The 22693-nt window shown below is 45.5% G+C and overlaps 2 pseudogenes across 1 annotated transcript; both read right to left on the bottom strand.

Annotated features, from left to right (window-relative positions):
* Positions 1-2717: 2717 nt before the first annotated feature.
* Positions 2718-15791, bottom strand: LOC148004510 (putative sperm motility kinase W pseudogene; annotated as a pseudogene). Its single transcript, XR_015624453.1, has 9 exons — positions 14194-15791; positions 7667-10354; positions 7388-7528; positions 6911-7128; positions 6554-6682; positions 6352-6466; positions 5384-5537; positions 4064-4101; positions 2718-3434 (listed from the first exon to the last, which is right to left on the bottom strand). The product of XR_015624453.1 is annotated as a putative sperm motility kinase W pseudogene (transcript).
* A 708-nt stretch (positions 15792-16499) lies between these two features.
* LOC148004509 (nucleolar RNA helicase 2 pseudogene) lies at positions 16500-18658 on the bottom strand (annotated as a pseudogene).
* Positions 18659-22693: the final 4035 nt, after the last annotated feature.

Raw genomic sequence — 22693 nt, 5'->3', positions numbered from 1 at the left:
ACTCTGCCTGGCTATGCCTGAGCCTAGCCTTTTAAAAAGGACTATTTAGGCTCCACACTAACAAATGAGTTCTCCAAATCTTAAGCACCATCTTGAGCATCACACATTTGAACACATCACTGGGAATTTGATAGAATTTCACAGTTTTTTTTCTTTACTCACGTCGGTCTCATGTCTACGAGTTTCCTTAACAATTAAGCCCATGACACAACATTACAAGTGGTCTTTTCAACTGCTTCTTGCAAGCTATGTTATACTGACTGCACATCAGACAATACAAGTGAGAGGGCCTTCACAACAACCATCTGAGAAAAAGGACATAGTCTGCCTGCCTAAAGCAGCAGGGTCATTGCTAGGAACCAGGAGGAGACATCCCCAGGAAACACTGGCCAGATGCGACAGAGCCAATCTTGGGGGTTTGATAACTCATAGGGATGGAGCAGTGGTTCAGGAGTATAATGGCTTAGAAAAACAGCATTTACAGTTTTTGAATACATCTTGTATGTAGAGTTTTGTGTTGATTTTCATGAATGCTCATATGTACCAAACAATAGTAAAAGCATTTAATGGCATTATGAAGAGCACATGGCATTTCAGGATGCAACCTCCAAAAAAAGTGGTAGTACCAAGCCAGATTGAGTCCACCTTTGAGACTGGGAAAGCTTAGAGTACAGCGTAGCATTCTGTGAACCCAGAGAGCATGGTTGCAATGTAGCCACAATGTGCAGCAAATGGAGGCACAGCAACATTAGAGACCACACTGACCTGTATCCCAGTGGCTGCCTATGTTAAACTCAGAGGATCCTGGGATTTCCAGGGACCAGAAAGAAACAGATATGTGATCCACGGATCTGTCGTGAGCCAGAAGAAATTGACAACCCTGCTCACATCTATAGGAGAAGGAGCCCACCTCTCCCCCGAGTTTTAAATAGACAGAAGCCTCTGCTATGAAGAGTATGGGGCATTGCCCCTTTAGAGACATCCCAATGTCATTGCTTCATGTCCCGAGAGGATATGTTGCTCACAAAGGTCAGCTTGCAGTCATGGTCTCCCTCTATTTTGGTCTTAATAGCTAAATTCTCTGAGGATCATCATGAGAGGATCTGTCACCTCTGCATTCCCTTCAAGTGCCAGCTCATAATCTGGACCTCAGAGAATTGAGAGATGGATTAAGTGCTCTAAATAGTTTGGAGGTGAGATCTGGGCCATGTCTGGAAAGAATGGGGTGTGAGTTACTGCCTTTTGCAATGGATGGAATTGCGGCTTTGGCTCACCTCAAAAGGCCAAGGACATGATGGAGAAGCTGTGAAGACTTACATGGTGGAGGGATATCCTGAGATATCATTCCCTTGTCTACTATACATGGAAACCATACAGAAGGAAGAAGATGTCCACACGGCTCACAGTACAGCCTGCTGTGACAGGCCTAGTTGAAGTGAAGTGGGCTCATTCTAGCGTTGTTAGGACACTGGGCATGGCCGACATCTGCCCATGTTACACAAGAACGAAGCCTGCTGTGACAAGTCTAAATGTGCAGTAAAGCAGGCTTACTCTAGAATTGTTAGGACACTTGGCATGACCAAGAACTTTCCCTGTTACACAAAGAGGGTGGTATGAGTTGGAAGATATCGAGACTGTGTCAAAGTGATGGCTGTGAGAATGACTGAAATGGCTGTGTCTGGGGAGGAGACTGTTTTCAAAATAAGCCAGGAGGGAAGGAAAGATCCTGAGTCTGTGGCCTGTCAAGCAGGGACTCAAATGTGGCCCTTTCCTGTGAGACTTGATGAGTTTCACTGTTGTTGGGGCAGTCACTGTCAGGAGAGACCTCAGAAGGGCCTTGGTTTCCCCTTCACACAAGGACACAGTGTATTACTTAACTCAGTCATGGACAGACATGGGTACATTTACCAAGACACAACCAATACCCTGTCCTTCCATATATCAATAATTTAGAATCATTGAGTTGTTATTCTAGTCAGTATCTAACTCACACCTGCATCACATAGGATAAAGATGTACAGGGAACATCCCTTACAACAGTTGCAGGGAGAGTGGTGGCTCTTGTCATTTGCAACAATGTTTCCAACCTCACTTGCTTAAGATGTGGTACAATCAAAGACTCAGCTCTAATTACAGGGACCTCAGACTGCTTGTAACAGTTTCTTTTTACATGAAATAGATACATGTCCTCCATGCCTCCTGAGAACAGAACCTCAGGACATCAGCTATGTGTGGTATGAGAGGCAGGACTGAGCTCCACTATGTACCCTCTCCTCTCAGAGTTGTTTGGAATCCCAGTATCTCAGCAGCAAAGACTAGGTTTCCTAAGATGATCATCTTACCTGCATCTAATAGATGAGGTCCATAGTGATGGTCAATTCTGATTGCAAGGGGAGACTATGGAAAGACCATATGAATGGCAATCTCAATCTTGTCCTTCCGATTTGTGGTGAACCTCTGAGAGCCTCATGTCAACAATCATCCTAACTGTAACACCTTCACTCATCTTCTGGGAGGTAGGACTATATAGATTTGTTAGTGATGCCTAGAAGACAGAGTTGGAAGCATTACGGTGTTAGCCCTCAGACCCGTTTCCTTCTGAGGATTCCCTTCTACCTTGTTGTCCTCATGTCAGAGGCACATTGATCCTTGAACAGGTTGTTGGTTATTTACAGGAGATGGAGGTCCCAGCGAGAAGTCACGTGTTTTTCAAAGCATCATTTGTCCATCTCAAACTCTCTGTCACAGTCAGAGCTTGGCCTTCACTCTTTTGACACTTGCTCCAACTTCGTCACTGAGTGCAGCACACTAGAATAGGCATGACCTTTGGAGAGATGTGGTATATTAAATGTTAAAGGTGGAGATGGAAGACAGAAAACCCAACATGGGTCAAGATCATGTGAGAAAGTCCCGCCCTTTGCTTTCTGGACTCCCAACTTCTACAGAAGTTGTGAATGATACTAACAAGAAAGGAATGAAAACAAGTCCTGTTCTAAGTTTTAAGTTCCTTCTCACCACTGAGTTAAGATTGGGGTTACTGGCTTGGACTTCTCAGGTAAATAAGAGTACATTGTGTATGGGCTCTGGGTACCCTCGTGTGGGCTTACACATCATAAAGTGTTATAGATGGAATAACTTACCCATAGAAAATTCTGGAAAAATTAAGGTAGAAAGAACAGTGGCAAATAAAGTACTATGCTAAGAGTCGACATGACTTAACATTAGAGAACTAAGCTGAGAGATTGAGGATCTCCAAATCTACAACCAAGACAACTCCAGTAGACAGAGAAGATTGTGTTGTTGCGACGGGTATCCAAAGGAGAACAGCACATCTGTGGGCCAATGCCTAGGCTCCTACTCCCGAGTCCAGTCAAGTATTTCTCCAGCATGTACTGGCATAGCCTCAGATCCTTCGGGTTCTTCACCTACAAAAGCTTTTCCAATAATAGGTAGTAGAGTTCAGTTACTAGGTCCTTTATGGGTCTGAGAAAGACCTCACTTGAGTTAAACTTTGACCTCCACAGGCTCTCCAGGAAATATACATGCTACCTGCCCCCACATGCATTCACACACACACACACACACACACACACACACACACACACACACACGCAGAGAGAGAGAGAGAGAGGGGGGGGGGAGAGATAGAGAGGGGGTAGGGAGAGGGAGAGGAAGAGAGAGAAAGAGAAAGAGAGACAGAGATAGAGCAAGGGAGAGAGAGATAGACAAAGAGGCAGCTAGGCAGGAAAAAAGAGAACGGAGAGAGTCAGAAACTGATGCCAAGAATGAGAAAAAGACAGAACAAAAGATATAAAAACCAGAGAAGAGAGAGAAGAGACAGACTACAGACAGGATGTAGGGGAGAGTGAATAGGTAAATGAGAAAATATGTAAATAATTTAAAATGCTTTGCAGGGCTACATGTTCTCAGTGCCCACACCATCTGTTTAAATTAGGGTAAGGTGTATAAGCATCATACATACCTAGTAGCACTGATTTGGACTTACTATAAGAAGCACAATCTAGCTGCCATAAATGCCATGAAAGCCCAACAAGTTGCTAACCTTTATTGGTGGGAGGGGCTCCACAACTGTCAAATGACCTGGCAGAGGAAACAGAAAAAGAAAAAGATCAACCTGAAGGCCAACAAGTCTGCTGTGAAATTTTTATCTCTGCCTAGAAAGTACTAGTCAATGACACAGTACATACATCATAGTGTTGAGCTGATGGCTGAATGGAAACACTGTCAGGTATCATATGGGGAGAAACTGAGAGGGCCAGAAAGGACACTCTACAAGATGTCAGCTTTGACCCTAGGTAAAATGAGAAGCTAAAGCCTCTAGTCACAAGTCTGACAGTTTTCAATGTTGAGCGGCGAGGTGGCCACTGGGAGAAATTTATGATCTTTATTTATAACTGTCAATTAGTACAGGAAACGTGACCTGGAGGGAGACTCTTCACAAAGGAATTCTCTAGATGATGTTCTCCTGTGAGCAAGTCTGTAGAGAATCAATTTCATGATCTTAAATGACATGGGAAGTAACAAGAACTTTAGCAGTGCCATTCCCTAGGCTTAGGGAAAGACTTCATAAGAGCAGAGGCCTTTAGATGAGCACTAGCAAGCAAGCCTACATGCATGCATTAATTTCTCTACACTCCTGCCTGTGGATAGAACATGGGTAGCCCCTTTGTAGTGCCTTGGCTACACTGTGCTAATGCAGTATACCAGGAAGTGTTAAGTCACTGGATTGAAATGAAACTAAGAATATTTTGTTTCAGATAATCACACTGACACTTAAAAACAACAACTCAGACAACAGTGGAAGTTATCTGGTGGTTCTCTTAGTCAGTCAAATTTATCAAACGGTAGCTCCCAACTCCTGCTCGGTGGGACCAGGTGGGCATGGCTTCTCTCCCTATGAATGTCTGATCTCCATTCATATTCTAAGAACCGCATTCAGGGTGTCCTCTCAAGGGTTAGAGAGACTGTCAGTGCCTGTCATATGTCAGACGACAGCAGAGAGGAGTTGTCAGAACTCTGAACATCTCTCCACTAATGACCTTCTAGGAAGTACCAATAATGTCAAGAGGCATTCTGATACTAAGCTCATTGCTTCCTGTGTGCCACCATGTTGCTGAGAGACAATTAGTGAGCAGCATCCTTCCTAAAGCATGGGGGAAGAGCAAGAGAAGAAGGCACTCTGCAACAGTTGGATACACAGATTTCCCACATTTAAGGAATAACCAAAAACAGAAAACACCATCACATTTGCACTTGGACCTTTCCCAAGCCCTAACCAGCAGAGGAATTCTAAATCTTGGCACTGAAATGGATGACCTATATGATACTTGATGGTGGCAACCAGGGAAGGGAGGGGCCATACCATGTTGATCATATATCCACACTGCAGATGCTTGTGACGATGCAAATGAGGTTGCTTGACACATTGTTGGTGCCCTCCTGTCTGCAGACACAGGCTTATGTTTGTCCTGCCTGGTAGCCACATTGAGCAACTTCTTGTGGGAAAGCACCAGGATCTGCAAGGGACAATTGAGAGTATGGAATACCATGGGATGATAAGGACAGCGTCCCCACTACTTCTTCACATAATGACACTGTACTGAGACTCTGGAGAGAAGATGTGTAAATAGACGAGAGGGTGAGCATCCCAGGAAGACAGTCACAGGGATCAAGTGCCCAGAAGTAGAGGACAGCAGAGGGTGTGTATATGGTAGAACATTAGAGGATATTCCCATGTTCCTACACAATCAGGTCAGTTCTGGTATTGAGTATTTAGTTCTAGTATTTAGAAAAGAATCAGAAAAGATTTAATCAAAGAAAAGTGGTTTTCTGTGCTGATAACTAATCACAAATTCTATGGTGCTGAAGGATACAGGGATGACTGTGTCCAGTGGCCCCATCTTGTGCTGCTTCTAGGCATCACAGAAGACCAGCTATTCAACACACTGTGTTAGTCAGATTCCTGTTTTACAGCACTAAGCACCCTCTATAGAAAAGGAAGCTGGATCCCAGAAGTCAATCAGAGTGGGAGAACTTTCCTGAAGTGCTAGGCAGGACTGCAAACTGACCAGTGAATATCGGAGTGTTCAGGGAGAGCATTCATAACCTATGATGTTCAAAGAGTGAGGAGAAATCTGCCCACACCAAAGATCCTGAAGGGTCTGTTCATGGGACACGCCACCCAGGGAGCCCTCAGTCTCTATCAGCACTTCAGGGCTCTATTCATGCTAGGCCTACTAATTTGATGCTGTAACTAAAGGATCTTTGGGAAGTGGGTTGAGATCAATCACATAGTGAGAAATCCACATGGGACCTCCCCATCTTCCTCACCTGGTCTTTCCTTTGAAGTGTAGACACGGTCCTCTCTGAGACAGAATGTTCCAGGAGATTGTAAAGTGTATTTTTCCCATATTGAACTAGATTTTTAAATCAATAGCAGCAGTACCTACAATTGCAGTTCAAAATCAGAGGTCAAGTGGTTTTGCCTTCACTGAGAGATCAGGTCCAGACTTTCAGGTCAGACTCTGCTCACCAGTGACAAATAGGGAAAGACTTTGGTGCACAGCCTCGGGATTTGGGCTCCAGGCTGTGTTGCTTCAGTCAGAAAAGCATCATGGCCCTCGACTGCTTCATTGGATGTCAGAGTCATAGTTGGTGATATCTAAAAAGAGGACAGGGACAGAATGTAAGAGAACAGAGGATTCGGCTAGGTCATTCGACCTGTAACAACCCAGTGTGTTATTTGTAGAGGTAAGAAAATTCCTGGACAGTAAGAGGGTGTGCTGAGGGAGACTGAGTGTCTGCATGGGAGATAAAGCCAACTACAGTGCTGGTGTACAACCAAGGTTCAGGATTACCTCTGGTGACAGTTTTTATCTGCACTCCTTACCGGCTTAGAAACTGACATGCAAAATCAACGATGGTTAGCCACATGCAGCAACATGGGCTGTTGTTTCTGGGATTCCTACACTGTCTCTATCAGGATGGCCTCCTCATCTTCTGACAATCCCACCACCAGCACAGCAGTAGTGCACACTTCAGGCCTTTGGCAGGTAGCAATACCCAACACTCCCAGGGTCTGTGCTCTGCGTGGAGAACATCATTTCACTAAGAGATGAAACACAATAAATTTCCTTTTAGGGTGTCCATAAATATCTATCACAGTATCACAGACACTCGTCAGGTCCAGTCATTCATGATGGCTGCCTGTCACATGGCTGCCATTGCCTTCCTTCTCATGCCTTCTTTCTCTCCAGGCTCAGTTCGACAGAGCTGTCTTCTCAGGGACAGTGTTTCCCAACAACCTGTACAAGGATGGGAACTGACAGTTTCATTACTGTTTTTACCTGTTTTGATGCAGACTTACCTCACCACCTCTGTCTTCCTGGATGTCCTGGACTCTGCCAGAGTGTCAGCAACTTGGGCACAGTTTGTTTGTCACACTAATGCCACTGGGATCTGGCTTCTCCTGAGAGCCTTACACGTCACAATGCTTACTGAATGGCAACTGACAAAAGGACAGATGACACCAATTCACATAGACAGTTTACAAGCTGTACTCACATCTAGAGTGAATCTACATCCTTACTCCTTGGGGGTAAGAATGACAGGACTGTGGAGAGAGTAATGGCTTCCATGATAGTACCTGAGGACTGGAGCCGGCAAAGTCCAGGATGTGAGGAACAGGTTGCATAGCAAAACGTGGAACCCAGCTTTCTCAGACATCCCACAATTTGAACACCATCCCAAGTAAAAGCAGTGGTAGTGGTCAATGGTCCAGAGCCAGTGACTGACCTACAGAGGCCCTCCTCTGTGCTCTTCAAGTCTCAGGACTGGGAAGCAAGGCTGGGGAAGAGTCAGGGAGAAGTTGTCATTCGCTAGCAGGGCTGTCACTAGGAAGACACCAGAATAGAATGAAGGTCTGAACAGGGCCTCAGGGATTGTACCATGTAGCTTCCAGGTACATTTTTGGCCCCGCATCACTTTTGCCTGCAGCCTCCCACGGTCGCATTCCTCCTCTGCTTTCTGTTTCCTTGGTGACAGAAGGCTAGGTCTCCTACATGCACAACCATCATATGAGCTTGAAGGGCAGAACAACCTTGTCAAGGATACATGGGCTTTAAGAGGAGATGGTGACAACATTGCAGCTTGAACTGAAGGCAAACAGATCCAGCTACACTGTTCATGTCGAAATTCACTCATACAGGCATTAGAGTGTTCAGCAGCCTCCCTTGTCTTCGGGCTCCACATCATGGCACCCTGTGTTCTATATGTACTCGGGCGTTCCTCTTGTATCTTTTTGTCCTAATGAGGACAAACTTCATTCCTTAGACCCCAGAGTCCATCCAACGTACTCACATTCTCGCACACTGAAGTCCTCCAGAGCTGGATTCTGGACAGAATTCCTGGAGAGGCCTCAGAAATCTCTGTACAGTCTTGGCTTCTGATCACCAGAATATTAATTTGATTGGATCAGAGTTCCAAATATCTGTTTTCTTCTCTTGACTCAGTTGAAGAGTACAGGAAACAGAATTAGCAGAGTGTTCCAGGCAGTTTAAGAAGTCTGTAGGAGCTAACCTGTTCAAGCTCCCTTAAAAGACAATGACAATGGGAAGGAGGAGGCCTCCTTGGCTTTCCTGTCTGCAGGGTTTCTCAACAGGGTTTCTCAGGAGTGACCTTCACTGATAAAGGTTATGTTTGGTTTAGCAGGAGGTGACCCTCAGGGCTCCTGATGGGGTTACAGGTCATCAGAACACCTGTCTCTTTATCCATCATAACTTTTGGCCTCTAGTGGTTTGGCAGTGTCCCTTGCTCTCAGGAAGTGTTCTAGTACTTGCAGACAGCATGTTTCACAGTGATTCAGGCCTTTGATGTTCTCTTTCAAACTGGGTGCCCTTCAAGAGTTCAACATATGTACATGCTCTGGGCCTCTTTCTTCCTGATAAAATTCTCCACTCAGGAAAGATTCTGGTACAGGCAGACATCCTATTTCACAGTCTTTCGAGCTCAGAGGTTCTCTCAGAAAAAGCATGACTTTTAAGTGGTCAGGATATATACACTATTTTTCTCATGTGGACCGATGTCCACATAGACAAGACTATTTCATTTCCTGGGTAATTACACAGAGTGAGGGATCTTTCTGTGCACCCCAGAAACTTACTACTCCCCTCTTCTGGTCAGATGCATCGTCCATCCAAACCTGGTGGATTCCTGCATGCTGGTTTGATTCATATCCAGAAGGAACACTCAGCTCTCACCCTTGCAGTCCACCTCCTTTGAGGCCTGAGCATCTTAGTCAGTATTAAAGGGAACTCATTGTTTTTTTGCACCCAGCATCCTACTCTCATAGTCCTCATGTCCTTAGTGTTCCCGCAGCGACATTAGCACAGTGTTGAGGTAGGCAGGTTGGTTCACATGGAGACAGGGGAATCCTCACTTCATTGTTAAGGGCAGGATGGCACTGTTAGGTAGTCTATTGGCTCAAGTGCTTCTGCCGTAGATATGGACAAACACAGCTGCTCAGCCCATCCTGCAGCTGTCACAGGATCTTCCAGAGACTGTCCATCCTGAAGGTCCATACGGACAATGAGGACATGGAAGTTCAGATCGACTTTTCAAATGTGTTCCATGAATTGCGGAACAAGATTCGATCAGAGCATGGGAAGGAAAGGTCTTCATGCGGATAGGAGATAGAAGGAATTGGGGAATGAAGATAAACGAGGACCAGCTCATGTATCCTATCAGAATGAGTGTTATTTGGTCTTGAGGTACAGGGATCGAAGGCTACTGCTCACGTCTTCTTGCCTGATTTCAGATGGTTTGGGTGGCTACCAAAGAGGCCCTGTTCTTGTAAATCAAGTTTGTGTGGAGAATCCTCTATCATTATGTACATACCTCATTAGGGGATAGGATGTTGTTTTACTGTTTGGGCGTGCAGAACTAAAGTGTGGGAACCAGTCTCTCCCTGGTCTACTGATGCTGGTGTCCATTCTTGGCAGATGCTCCACAGTGATACAGGAATCACAGAGCTCTGGACATTGGTGTTCTTCTGAGATGCAGGGAGACTTTGAGGGGGCCCATTAGATAGTTGACCATTGTTCCTCTGCCAGGCATAGATCATCACTATAGATTCCATATGGACACTTGTCCCTGAAAACAGCAGTCTCTCATTTTTTCTGCATACCTTGCTCAGGTAGGAGGATTTTAGTTTGTGTTTGCAGTCCAGTGTTGCTAATTTGAGTTGGGATCCTTAGCAACAATGAGCCACTTTCCTTGTACTCAGGAATCCATGAATGTCCTGGCCTCAAATGCACCATTATCTGCAGGAGGGAAGCTGAAGGAGGGAAAGAAATTAGTTGTGAGGGGGACTTAAACCCAGGTGCCCAGGACAATGGCAGAATCATCCTTTCTCAGAACCTCCGACTGAATGAGACCTCCCTTTGTAGATTATAACTAGGGGAACTGTGAAAGCACTCAGGAGGGAAGGACACTAGAGCAAGTACAGAGAATGGAGAAGTTATGGATCCTTTCCCTTTTCCTGAATGACTAAAGACTGTATTTGAGAGGGCCAGTGGCCATTAAGAACTGCTAAGGCCATTGACTGCTGGATGTCAGCATGTTGTGTATCAGGAAGCTAATGGATCAGCATGTCCTTTAGGGTGAGAGGGAAGAGTCCACATGTGTTGTTGGGCTTTGTCTCATGCTGACTCTGGGATACAGAGAGTGCAGACACGCTATGTACTGTCTGAATTTAGGTTCCAGAGGGACTCTATTGACCATCATCTGCAGATAAACACAGCAGCTACAAATCCTAGAACTTAAACAAATGGAGGATAGAATTGATGAGGAGATGGTGAGTGGCTGAGACACCTAATAGATACCTGAGTGAAAGTGTGACAAAAGACAAATTCAAGTTTTCCACAGATCCAAGTGACAGGACAAGTGCACACCCTGACGTGACTGGCATGCAAGAAAGGGATTGCCCCTCCCCACATGGGTTGGACACTTTCCTGGAAATTTGGTCAACTTTAGGCCATTTGAGATTTAAATGTTTGTTTACATTATGCCACTGTCAGATTGTCCACTGCATTTATAGTACATTTTCATGATTAATAACTAAGTGTTTAGGGAAGTTATGGATGGTAGCTCATCTGGCAATAGGAAAGAAGTCAAGGAAATCATTGTGAAGAAGCCAGTAAAGAGCACAGGTCATGACCTCTATTCTTGTTTCTGCCTCTAAATATCTACTTTCAGTTACTATGACTTCCCTCATAATAGTTACATACATCAGTTTTAAATTACACAACAGTTTCCTCCACAGCCAAGCAAGACCCACTGCTCTCTCTGTTCCTGGCAGCAATGAAGACAAAAACATTTGGTGAACACTTGTTGGACTGTGGCTCCAGCTTAGGGCAACCTAATCCCAGAAGACTCATAGTAGCTTCCTAACTTATTGAAAATTCTCAGCTGGAGAAATCTAAGAAGACCAGGGATAGATGGTGAAACATGAGAGAAAAAGCCAAGTCAGTATAGCTGGGCTGCTTTTCAGCTATACTTTAGAGTAGAAAGATATTCCTGTAACACTGAAAATGTTGTCTCGAGGTTATGGAGCCTTTGATTTGGATAGGAAGGGTGCGCGCGCACGCGCGCACACACACACACACACACACACACACACACACACACACACATCCATAGATGTACCTGGTGACACTTTTTACTTAGAACCACCACTGAGTTTGAAACACCTACAGGTGCATGTGAAGGAAGGTTGGGGCCTCTAGACTCTGGGATGCCACCATGAGCCCCATTTCTATTTGACTCTGTTCTTTCCCACTGTTCTCTTCACTATCTTGTCCTTTCCAATCCTCAGGACTCAGGAGAGTGCACCCCTCAGGTCTTTTCCATGTGTGGACCTTCAAGACTGAGAGAGCCTGAAAGTCAAGAGGAATTTCAGGAGTTTTCACCTAAAGGAGAAACTTGCAGTTTATTCTTAAGTGACTCAAAACACCGCACTATCAGAAAAAGACACCGTCATATGCATCATATACAGAGATTGATGCTGGCTGTATGTCACACAGCTTCCTCCATGGCCCTCTGTGCCTTCTATTAGTTTCTTCCAGGGTCTCTCCTGCTGTAACTCTCACAAAAGTGTCTCTTCTGATGCCCTGGACTACCATGCATGCTCTTTGGTCTCTTACCAAGTTAGTTGTTTTCATGCAGAACTACACCATCATTTTTGTCTTCCTGATTTTCCTGTACTCTGCCAGGTTGTCTGCTGCTTGGGGACAGATAGGTCGTCAGGCCTAAAGATCCCTGGACTCAGCAGTGAGTGAAGGCTTGGGACAGAGCACATTTTTATTCAATGACTTCTGACTGGATAACTGATCATAGCATGACACAGAGTAAACCTAGAGCACAGGATTGAATCTCAGATCTCATTTTGACACTGGAAGACTTGTTCCAGTTAGGAAAGAATGACGTGAGGCCTATGAAAGAAGACTTAACTCTAGCAATGAACTGGACACACAGATGCTGTAGGAGAAGAACTTGAACAGGCTCCGCCCAGAATGCAAAGATCAAGCTGGATGGCTAGGACACTGAACCCTAACCATGACGAAGAGCCCACACCCCATGGAGCCAAAATCCCATGGAAATGCAGGGACATATGTCATGAGGCTAACCTCTGACAAATGAGGAGAGTCCCAGCTCCAGGCTCTTCAGATGTGGAAGAGGACTGAGTGTCAGAAAGATGGCAAATGCTTAGGGAGCAACCCTTCTAGTTTCCCAGGCTTAGCCGCTTTGAGGTTCACTCACAAGTTTTGCATCTTTCTTGGACACAGTGAGAGAGATGCGCTGGGTGCCTACTCTTATCCTTCTCACAGGAGAGCAGGTCACACAGGCTGAGTGATCTCCATGATAGAAGCACTGTGTTTTGTTCTCTAAACCTCAGTGTGGCATCCTTCAGCCCAGTACTGAGACTCACACCAGACATGGTAGACAGAAGCCTGGACTTTCCAAAGCTGGAGCATTTTTGGAATGTGGTGCACGATCACATCCTGGAGGCACTTAAGCTCTCACACCTGAAGTCCACTTCCTATGTCCCTCAAGTCTGCTGCTGTATGCTTCATGCAGTCACCAAGCCTACCACAGTAGATTCTCAAGGGGATGGCTATTTCAAAGAAATTCGAGCTTTAGAGTGAGACCGCAGTGAGCTTGGTTTGTATGAGATACTGGGAAGGTGTGTCCTAGGTATGTAGCACATGTGGGAATGTGAATAGATGTCACTTTGAATGCCCAGTGGCCTGACCAGGAGCTGACCAAGCCAGCACTTGCACTGAATGCCTAGCAAAAGCAGTAAGAACAGAGCTATGGAGGGAAACTTCCCATTTCTGCTCCTTGTGAATTCTGGAGCAGGCATTTGCTGTACTCACAGGGAACATAGGTCTCCTTGTTGGTAGCATACCAAATGATGGGAGGAAAAGAAACCTAGGAGCCCTCAGGTCTGTGTCCCGGGACATTCAGTTTGAGGTTTAGTTGCCTGGACCCTTGTAGCAAGGAAGATCCCCTACCAGCTATTCAGCCCTGGTTAGCAGATGGTAAGAAAGACTAGCACGACTGTACGACCAGTCTCTGAATGCCAGATTGGAACTTCTGGTGACACTGACCCCTCTCTGCTGCATGCAGGATACATAAGAACTGGGTATCCACAGCTGAATCCCAATGTATTCATTCAAGCAGCATTGTCAGACCTCACAGGACTCAGTACACTCTGCCTGTCCAGTTCAATTGTAGGGAGACATGGAGGTGGCCCCTTAGTACTTTGACCACTGTCACTCTGCCAGGCACTAGGTCCCTAAGCAGAGTCTCTATCTGAATATGTTCCCCATAGAGAACAGGCTAATATGCCCCCTTTCAGACTGGCTGTACCCACAATCACTTGCTGATTATAGCTAGTTCGTTTACATCAGACACCACCTAGGCATTCTCCAAAAATATTTCTTCCTCAGATGGTATGGAAATGAGCAGGGTTTTATCCAGCTGGAGTAGACATACTTCTCCCTAACCCAAGAGACCCCAGGTATACTCTCTGATATTTCCAGTGAGAATACATGAATAAAGACAGAGAAAATAAAATTCAGAGTGGAGGTGCACCCTCCCACATTAGCTTACCTTTTATATGGTACTGCTTGCTGCCTTTTTCAGGGGGGCCACTCTCTTGGAGGATCTATGCTGGGGTTTTTTCTTTGGAGCCCGAGGGAGGCAGCAAAGTCTTGAAATGCAGTCTCTGATTCCTTTGCGGAGTCTCTTAAACCATCCCATCGTCTGAGGGGGAGATGACGTATTCATCTCAATGTCCTGCTTAGGTGGCAGGATTATTTCAACTCCCGACATGTTGTTGTAGACACATGGGGAGGCCACAGGTGTTGAGTGGAGGGCACGGGTAGAAGTGCTTCTCTCCTTCTTAGGATAGTATACCGAAATGGGAGGCATGGAGACACACCTGCTCATCTTGAGTCCTGATAGAATCAGGTCAAGAGGATTCTGTTCTCTTGAGGGAGGTCTGTGGTGGCCAAAGATGGGTTCACTGGCCCTTCTCCTGAGAGGAAGGACAAAGACAGAGGGATGTGCTGGTGATGGGGGTGGCGGAGGGCACGGATCCCCAGGCTTGGCTGGAGTGATATATCCAAGATCATACCCTTTGCTTACATGATCTTTTAAGCTCAAATATGCCCCCATTGGTTCATCGTATCTTTTCTTTTGGAGGGATTCCAAGATGTCATTGGCATTATACCCCATCGCACAGAGCATTTCTATAATTTTGTAATCTGGGTCAGTCATTGTCGGGATTTTAAACTCGCATTTCTTGATCCATGGGTGATTTTCAATTTCCTCTATAGAGGGCCTCATCTCTGGGGAAACCATGAGGATTTGATGTATCAGGTTTTCGAGTTGCCCAGACAGGTGATGTGGAACGGTATAGGTCCCCGTTGTAATCTTTTGCTCAATCTCATTGATGGTGTTTCCTCTGAAGGGAAAGTAGCCAGTGGTGATGAAATATAGGAGTACGCCCAAACTCCACACATCAGAACTCTTGCCATCATATGGCTGCTGTAATACCAGTTCAGGGGCATTAAAGCCCCTGGTTCCACAGTGCCTACTCAGTAATGTACCAGGTCTGCATTTGACTGCCAGGCCAAAGTCGATCAGCTTAACATTGCCCTCTCCATCTATCAGTATATTCTGTGGCTTGATGTCACGATGGACAATGTCCAGACTATGGCAATATCTTATGGCAGATACGATCTGTCCGAACATTTTCTTCGCCTTTTCTTCTGGCAGCGGGCCCTCCTCACTTATTAGTTCTACTAAGTTGCCTCCTGGAGCATATTGTAAAATAAAATGAATCTGGTTCGCTGTAACCAGGATCTGGAAGAGGGAAATTATATTTGGATGGTGCAGTAACTCCAAAGTGGTCATTTCGGACAGGATTGCCCTGATGGTCTTCTTACAGATCTCTACCGTTTTGATGGCAACCAGGGCCTTTGTTCTCCGGTGCCAGGCCAATCTCACCCTGCCATATGAACCCTGTCCAAGAAAGAAAACCACCCTATACTGACTGCCCAAAGTCTTCTTAATAGAAGTGATGTCCATCCCTGTGATCTGGTGAACACAAGTTGTGAGGTACAATAACCCGTCAACTAACAAAATACACAGCTATCAAGGAGTCCCACAGGTCAACATTAACCGGCTCCCCGGTCCTTATGGACAAATTCAACAGGCTGGTCCACTGTCTTATACAGAGGACACTCATTCTTACATCCAAGTGGTTCTTTGTGAGGTCACAGCATGAAATGTACCAAACAGACAAGGCTGTAAACCATAGTGGCTGTCTCCACTCTGGGCCTCAGGGAACTTTCCATTCTTGTGAAAAGGAAACTAGCCTCTCTGAGCTTCTTCTTCAGCAGATCAAAGAGACAGATATTTACTGTTTAGCAATTACAGGCAGTACTGTGCTGCACAGGGAAGTGCATTAAAGCTGCAACCTGAGAGAGATTTGATCACCTCCCCAGCTGCTCTATTGGCTCCTGAGACTCCAGTTAGAGGAGCAGCACCTGGGAAGTGCATTGAGGGCCCAATATCAGATCGATTACTTTGTCGTCCTCACATTATGCATTCATTCATTCATTCACTCATTCATCCATCCATTCCTATTTCTTTCCAAAAGGAAGACAGAATGACGGTTACTCAGACAGGTCAGAAACCTCTCTGCAAGGAAGGGGAGCTGGTAAATCATCTAAAAGGAATGAAGCACTGGGGACTTTGAGAGCAGGAGGGACCCTGGGGTGCCCATTGTGAAGAGTTTCTTCTTGGCTCTACTCATTGACCAAATACTTTACTATAAACTCCACTTCTGGCCTTTGATTGTGGATCTGGTACCTTTTGTTGTCACCTCTTGGTCATTGTCCTCGGAAGTTTCTACTTCCTCCTTGCTGTCCCTGCCCTGATCCAGGAAGTTCCTGCTTCCACCCTGCTGTCCCATGAAATCACCATGGCTGCCATCTGCTGCCCCTGCCCCCTTGATATCTTTCTGAGGGTCCTTTCAACTCTGGCTCCTCAGTGGCCATGGTGAGCTGCCAGCATCTCCAACCATGCCACTTCACCTGTGTTTCTGTGTCTGCTTCAGTGCAGACATCAAAACAAACTCCTGGTTTTCCTTTGAGGAAGACCATCCCCTTCATTTTGGCATCGATGCTCTTGCCTAGCTACTCCTCGAGTTCCTTCCAAGCATAGCTCAGTTGGACATCTCAACAAAGCACTGCAGTATCACGGTCTCAAAGGCTGCTGGGCAGTGGATCAGGGAGCACTGGTCGACCGATGTGGCCCCTGATCCATGGAGATAGAGCAGCTGCCAAGGTCTCTACAGCTCCTTTCTCCTCAGTCAGCGTCTCAGCTGACCGCTTGAAATGGCCAACAGCAGTGGGGACACAGTGTCCAATAGTCTGATGGCATCTTTGCTGGAGGCTTTCATTATTTGTTTCAGAAGGAAGACCTATCCACTCAAATTTAGTGCTGGGTTTCCACTCCACCTGGGGTAACTGGTACTCTTCTTTGGTAAAAGCAGTTCAAACCCCTATCCTTCCAGCTCTGCCTCTTCTTCTTGAAAGATCAAAGACTCCACTTCCATTGGTGTACAGCTGTGACCAACCAGGTCAACCTCGGGGATGTCTAACCCACTTGCAGCCAGTAAACCCACGAAATTGCCATTTCAGCACGTTTCAGGGTGATTTCCTTTTGCTTCTGCAGAATGTCCCCATGTAAGGACTGGGCATTCCTGCTTTATGCATGTTTTTTGTGACAGCTCCTGCCACTGTTCTTGGTTTCACAGAAGTTGAACATGTCCCCTTGATGACCACTGTAGCCTCGGAACACATCCCCACTCACCACTGTCCTCTCTGTCTCCTGTGCTCCACAGTTAAGGCTGCTTTCTGAGTCTTTTTCCAATCAGGTCCACCGGTTCATATGTTGGTTTTGTGTATTTCTTAGCAACATTAAATACTCAATGAGAGCAGATTACAGAGAAAAAGCAATGTTTGCGGGTTGCCTTCAGAATCGTTCTTGTATGCTATACATAAAATTTCTTCCACTTGATCTTCAAACCAATATCTAACATCTGGTCATCTTCATCTAGGACAACATGTTAAAGGTTGGTGAGATCTAGCTTGCCATTCCACAAGTGATCCTCAATACGAGCTGGGGTCCCAACCAGGATATCAATCCCACTCTGCACTTGTTCTTGTTGACCACCATAGGGAGTTTCACCATAAAAAACACTGATACTTTTATTGATGTCACTGAAGTCTTTGCTCATTTGATTTGCTAATTCTCTTGTAGGTGCAGCACTAGTATCTGATTGGCTTGGCCTCTCTTCCTCTCTTGAAGTCCACCTTTAAGTTACCCAGTCAAAGGGATGGCAAAGGAGAAGGTCTTCCTGCTTACTGTCCATGCCTGGGCAATGAAGTCTGTCTCACTGTATACATGATGGAATGTCTTGGCTTTTAGAAAAAACGGGTAGTTCACCCCTCAAGCTTTGAGCTTTGAGAAGCTTGACAGTCTCTTCGCGTATGGGAAAATTAGAGAGAATCCTTTCTTCTCCATGAGTATTTCCTTTTCTATCTCATTACTATTTTCTTCCCCAGGAGCATCCCTGGAGTTGGAGTTTGGTTCGGAATGGGAGAGGACATTCTTGAGCCTGGGCTCTTCTCTCCCATGTCTCATTAACTTCTTTCCCTTTCTTCTCCTTGGGCTTGGGCATGTCTGCCTCTGCTTCAGAAACTTCCTGGTTTTTGTCTCTGTTTTATTTTTTTCCCATTGGCTGTTTTCTTCTCAAGGGACTCCTTTTCTTCTGGGATGTTTTGCTTTTACAAGCATTGTGGTCTTGAGGCTCATCCTCCTTCTTGGCCTTGTTGGATTTAGCAGAACACACATCAACTTCAGAAGGCCCTTTCTCTTTCACTGCTTTTGCTTTGGAGGAACAAGTCTTTTCCATTCCTTTCGTTGCTTCTTCTGTCTTCGATTTTGGCTTCTCCTTTCTACTTTTCCTCCTGCTTGCGTTGGCAGCATCTCCTTGCTCTCCTCAGCCCTGTCTTCTCCCTACTTGGATGCACTGGGGAGTTTCCTGGTATTTTTCAGTGTGAGCTATGCAGGTCTGACAGTCCTTCAACTGTGTGCAAAGGAGAGAGAGCGACACAGCAGCCTTCTACTTGTGATCCACTCTGCATCTCTCAATAATTTCTTCCCTTGGAAAGAGATGATGCTTACTTCCCCTGCAATTTCTGTTAGAATTTCTACTACTCTGAAAACACACCATGACAAAGGTAATATATTACTGCCTTGTCATGTACAATATTTTCTTGTGGCTGGCTCAATGTTTGTGAGTTTCTGTCCAAATCATTATGGTGGGAAGTTACGCAACTTCTAGACAGGCAGCGCAGTTGAGGCGCTGAGTGTTGTACATCATGCTCCAAAGGCAAACGGAAAACTCCTTCCAGGCAGATAGGAGGAGAATCTCCAAACACACGCATACAGTGACACACGTATTCCAACAAGCACACACCTCCAATAGTGCCCCTCCATTTGCCACGCAAGTACAAACAAACACACGCAATTTCCAAGCTCTGTGCTCTGTGTCCTCCCAGCTCCTTTTTTGGTCAGCATTTGTCTTGATCAAACAATAAACTTTCTGAACGTAAAGTACTTCTTTCTATGGGCTCCTTAGCTTCCCAGAAATCAACCTTCTTGGTGACTGTGACAGGCGCTTAGGTGCAAACATTTGGGCAAGTATCTGTGTTTTTGAGATGTTTTTCTCTAAGGAACATAAGGTCCACCCTGCATGATTTTTGGAACATTTCCTTGGGGTTTATTTCCAGCTGCATCAAACTGGGAAAGCAACAAGATTCTCAAGCATCTGCTGCCTGGGATTCCTGACCATGAACACCGGGAAATCAGTTGCTTTTTCTCCTAATACCCTGCTTTTCCCACCTTGAGATACTATATCATCATTATATCTGAGCCAGGACAAACCATTCCTTAAGTTATTCATTATTTAAGGCTTCATTATTTTCTCACAGAAGGAGAAATGGAAGTCACAGAATTCCCTATCAGCTCTAGAGTCATTCCATTAGTCATGTGTCTACTCTCCTTTCCAAGTCACATAAGTATTACCAATGCCTGCCACACTTTTCAGAGAAAGCAAGTCTTTCAGACCACAGACTCTTCCAGTGATTTTTGTCCCCTCCCCCATCTCCTTCAACTGAATCTAAGGTAAATCAGCTCCGGGTCCTGACTAGAGCCTCAGTGGTGGAGGTGACCTGTGAATCTACATCTCTAGGTGGATTCCCCTACCAGACACTGTGCTAACTGGGTGTGATGGTCTCTGCACCTGTGGTTGAGCATCTTACAAGTTCTGATCCTCTAAGTATGGATAAAAGCTGAACCACTGGGAACAAGAATTACACACAGCTAGTGTGGTTTCCTTCTTCTGCAATCAAATATTTCCTAGTGAGACATTACATATGGATCACAGTCATGATGCAGATGAAGACATAATGCTAGGCACACTGCAAAGCTGAAAACACTCAACCTGTCATCAACGAGCTCTATTAAATCACAGCCGTGAATGCAGTTCTGAGAAACGATGAACCCTTCTTCAGTGATGGGAGTCCTCAAATGCCCCTTAGTCCCTTATTAACCCCATGTGTGCCCTATCAGTCACAGCCCTTGGGGATCCAGGAGTCAGAAGATGTAGAAAACAGGGCTCCATCTGAGTATAGGTAATGGCACTGTGCCTCTGAAAGTGTCCTAGGGAAGCATCAAGAACAAAACTAGTCAACAGAGGTTGGTTTGTCCAGACTGAAGACCAGTCTCACTCTCCTTTTCATCCCCTCTGATCCTCCTCCTCTTCTTCAACCTCTCCCTCTCCCTCCCTTCCCTGTTTTGCTCCTCCTCTGCCTCCCCTTCCCTTTCCCCCTCCCTCCTCCTCTCCCTTTACCTTCATATCTCTCGATCAGGTCCAGTTTTTGTTACCCAACTAATCTCAGTCATGAAGTGTGAGTTGGAGAATCATTGACCTCTCAGGGTTTGGCATCAAAAACAGCCTTTCCCTCTCCCAGCAGCTGTCAAGTGCCAATGGTCTCTCACTTTGTAGTTGGATTTCCAGTCCTTATCCCCACTTCCTTGTTCATAAGATTCCCTCTGGTATGAGCTTGCTTACTCTCATGCATACGCTGACAATCACTGTGAGTTTGTATTTCAAACAACACCGCCATTTCTCAGACATTGACTAGTTAACTACCACTTTGGCTTTAAAGATCTTTCTAGTGCTTAACATTATTCAATTTCGCCTGCTCACTTGTCAGTGTGCTCTCTCTCTCTCTCTCTCTCTCTCTCTCTCTCTCTCTCTCTCTCTCTCTCTGTGTGTGTGTTTGTGTGTGTGTATATATTTCCCTTCACAAGACACAATCTCACTATCTCCCTCTCCTCTCCTCTCCTGTCCGTACTTACCCCATGCCATCTTCCCCAATAATAGTGGAAAATGATTGTTGTGGAAGCTATACTATGTCACCATGGCATTCACACCTTCTCATCTGCAAATTTTCATTATGGTGGTTGTTTGGTGTGGTATGAGGCTTCAGCTACTCTATCAACACTGGAATTTCAATGGACCTCTTCTCAGACATTTTGTTGTCATGGTGGTTATCTGTATCATAGACATTCTGGACTTTTAGATCTATAAAACTGGCCCTGCATGCACTCCAGAAGTTCACCAATAGCTAGATATTGGTGTCAATTAAAAGTCCTGGATTTGTGCCTGAGAAGTATCTTGTCAGGCTGATGGCTTTAGCACCCTTCAAGGAGACTGCTTAACTTGTAGTACCTGAAAACATGGCCAGAGACACCCTACTCTTCAGGTGAAGCGCCAGTTCCTGTCTCTTGAGTATTGCAGCGAGTGAGGACATGGCCAGGTCTGTTACACATGAGCACAGGGCCAGCTCTCCTGCCTGCCACAGACATCATGATGAATAAGGGGAGAGGGGTTTCTCCATCATCCTCACCACTGCCTAGCAGACAAGAGACAGAACCCTTGGGGCCTTTTCATACACAGCCCATTTATCCAGGGCTAGATCTATTGTGCTGCCCAAGCAAGGTTAAGGACCTGAACTCCTGAGTGTTCTAGCAGGTGAATGACAGGGGCTGCTCTCCTGTTCTAGTCACACCAGAGTCAAGTGTCATGCATGCCATAGGTGGTGAGGTACAAGGGCAGAGGAGGGTGTCTTTTTCTTGTCCACACCACTGAATGGGCAACAGGTGGCAGTGCCAGGCAATGTTGGGCAGTGTCTGACATGCCTCATGGGAGTTTTACTGGAGAGCATGCTTATGTTGTCTCTTTTTTAGCATGAAAACCTCCAGAGCACGTCTGAAATACAGTGTCCTTGTTTTGGAGTCAGGTAGCCAACTAATGGTCCCAGTGCTTTGGAATCTGGTGACTAAGATAACCCAGCTGCACTGACCACTTTTCCTGTGTTGAGGAGCAGCTTTCTTGTGCAAGACAACTCACACCTGCACTGAACACAGCTGACTAAATATTTGCCCCTCTTTCAGGGCACTGGTAATTTTGGATTGCTCATACCACTCATGAAAAACAAAACCAGTATCTGTGTTTTCAGCCCCACTCTATAAATCTGACCTTTGTCCCTCCTCTATGGTGAGCTCTGGTTCCCAGTTATTATTATTTGGTTGCTGTCTTGTTTTAGACAAGAAAGTCAAGCTCAAAAATATACCTACACCTTTCTCCAGACCTATTTCCTTCTAAACTGGTTAGGTACCAACACTTACTAGGACCATGAGGCCCTCGACAGTGTTTGCCAAGCTCATGGTAGAATTCATGGGACCTAGTAGGAAACTTTGCTGTTGTTTGCTATTTCCTCAGATCTTGGAAAAGAATCTAAAAATGGTTAAAAGATGTGAGTTTAGAAGTAGTACCTGATTACTGGAGACTGCTCAAAAGGGTTTAAAATAACCATGACTATGTAAGAGAAATGCTACTAAAATTACGAGAGACCCTAGAGTGGAAGCCAGAGACACCAGGAGAGGAACAGGGATGAATGATGTC

The sequence above is a fragment of the Rattus norvegicus genome, chromosome 7 (genome assembly GCF_021556685.1).
Source record: "Rattus norvegicus strain SHRSP/BbbUtx chromosome 7, alternate assembly SHRSP_T2T, whole genome shotgun sequence".
NCBI classification, from domain to species: domain Eukaryota; kingdom Metazoa; phylum Chordata; class Mammalia; order Rodentia; family Muridae; genus Rattus; species Rattus norvegicus.
This window is presented reverse-complemented; position numbering and strand designations above follow the sequence as displayed.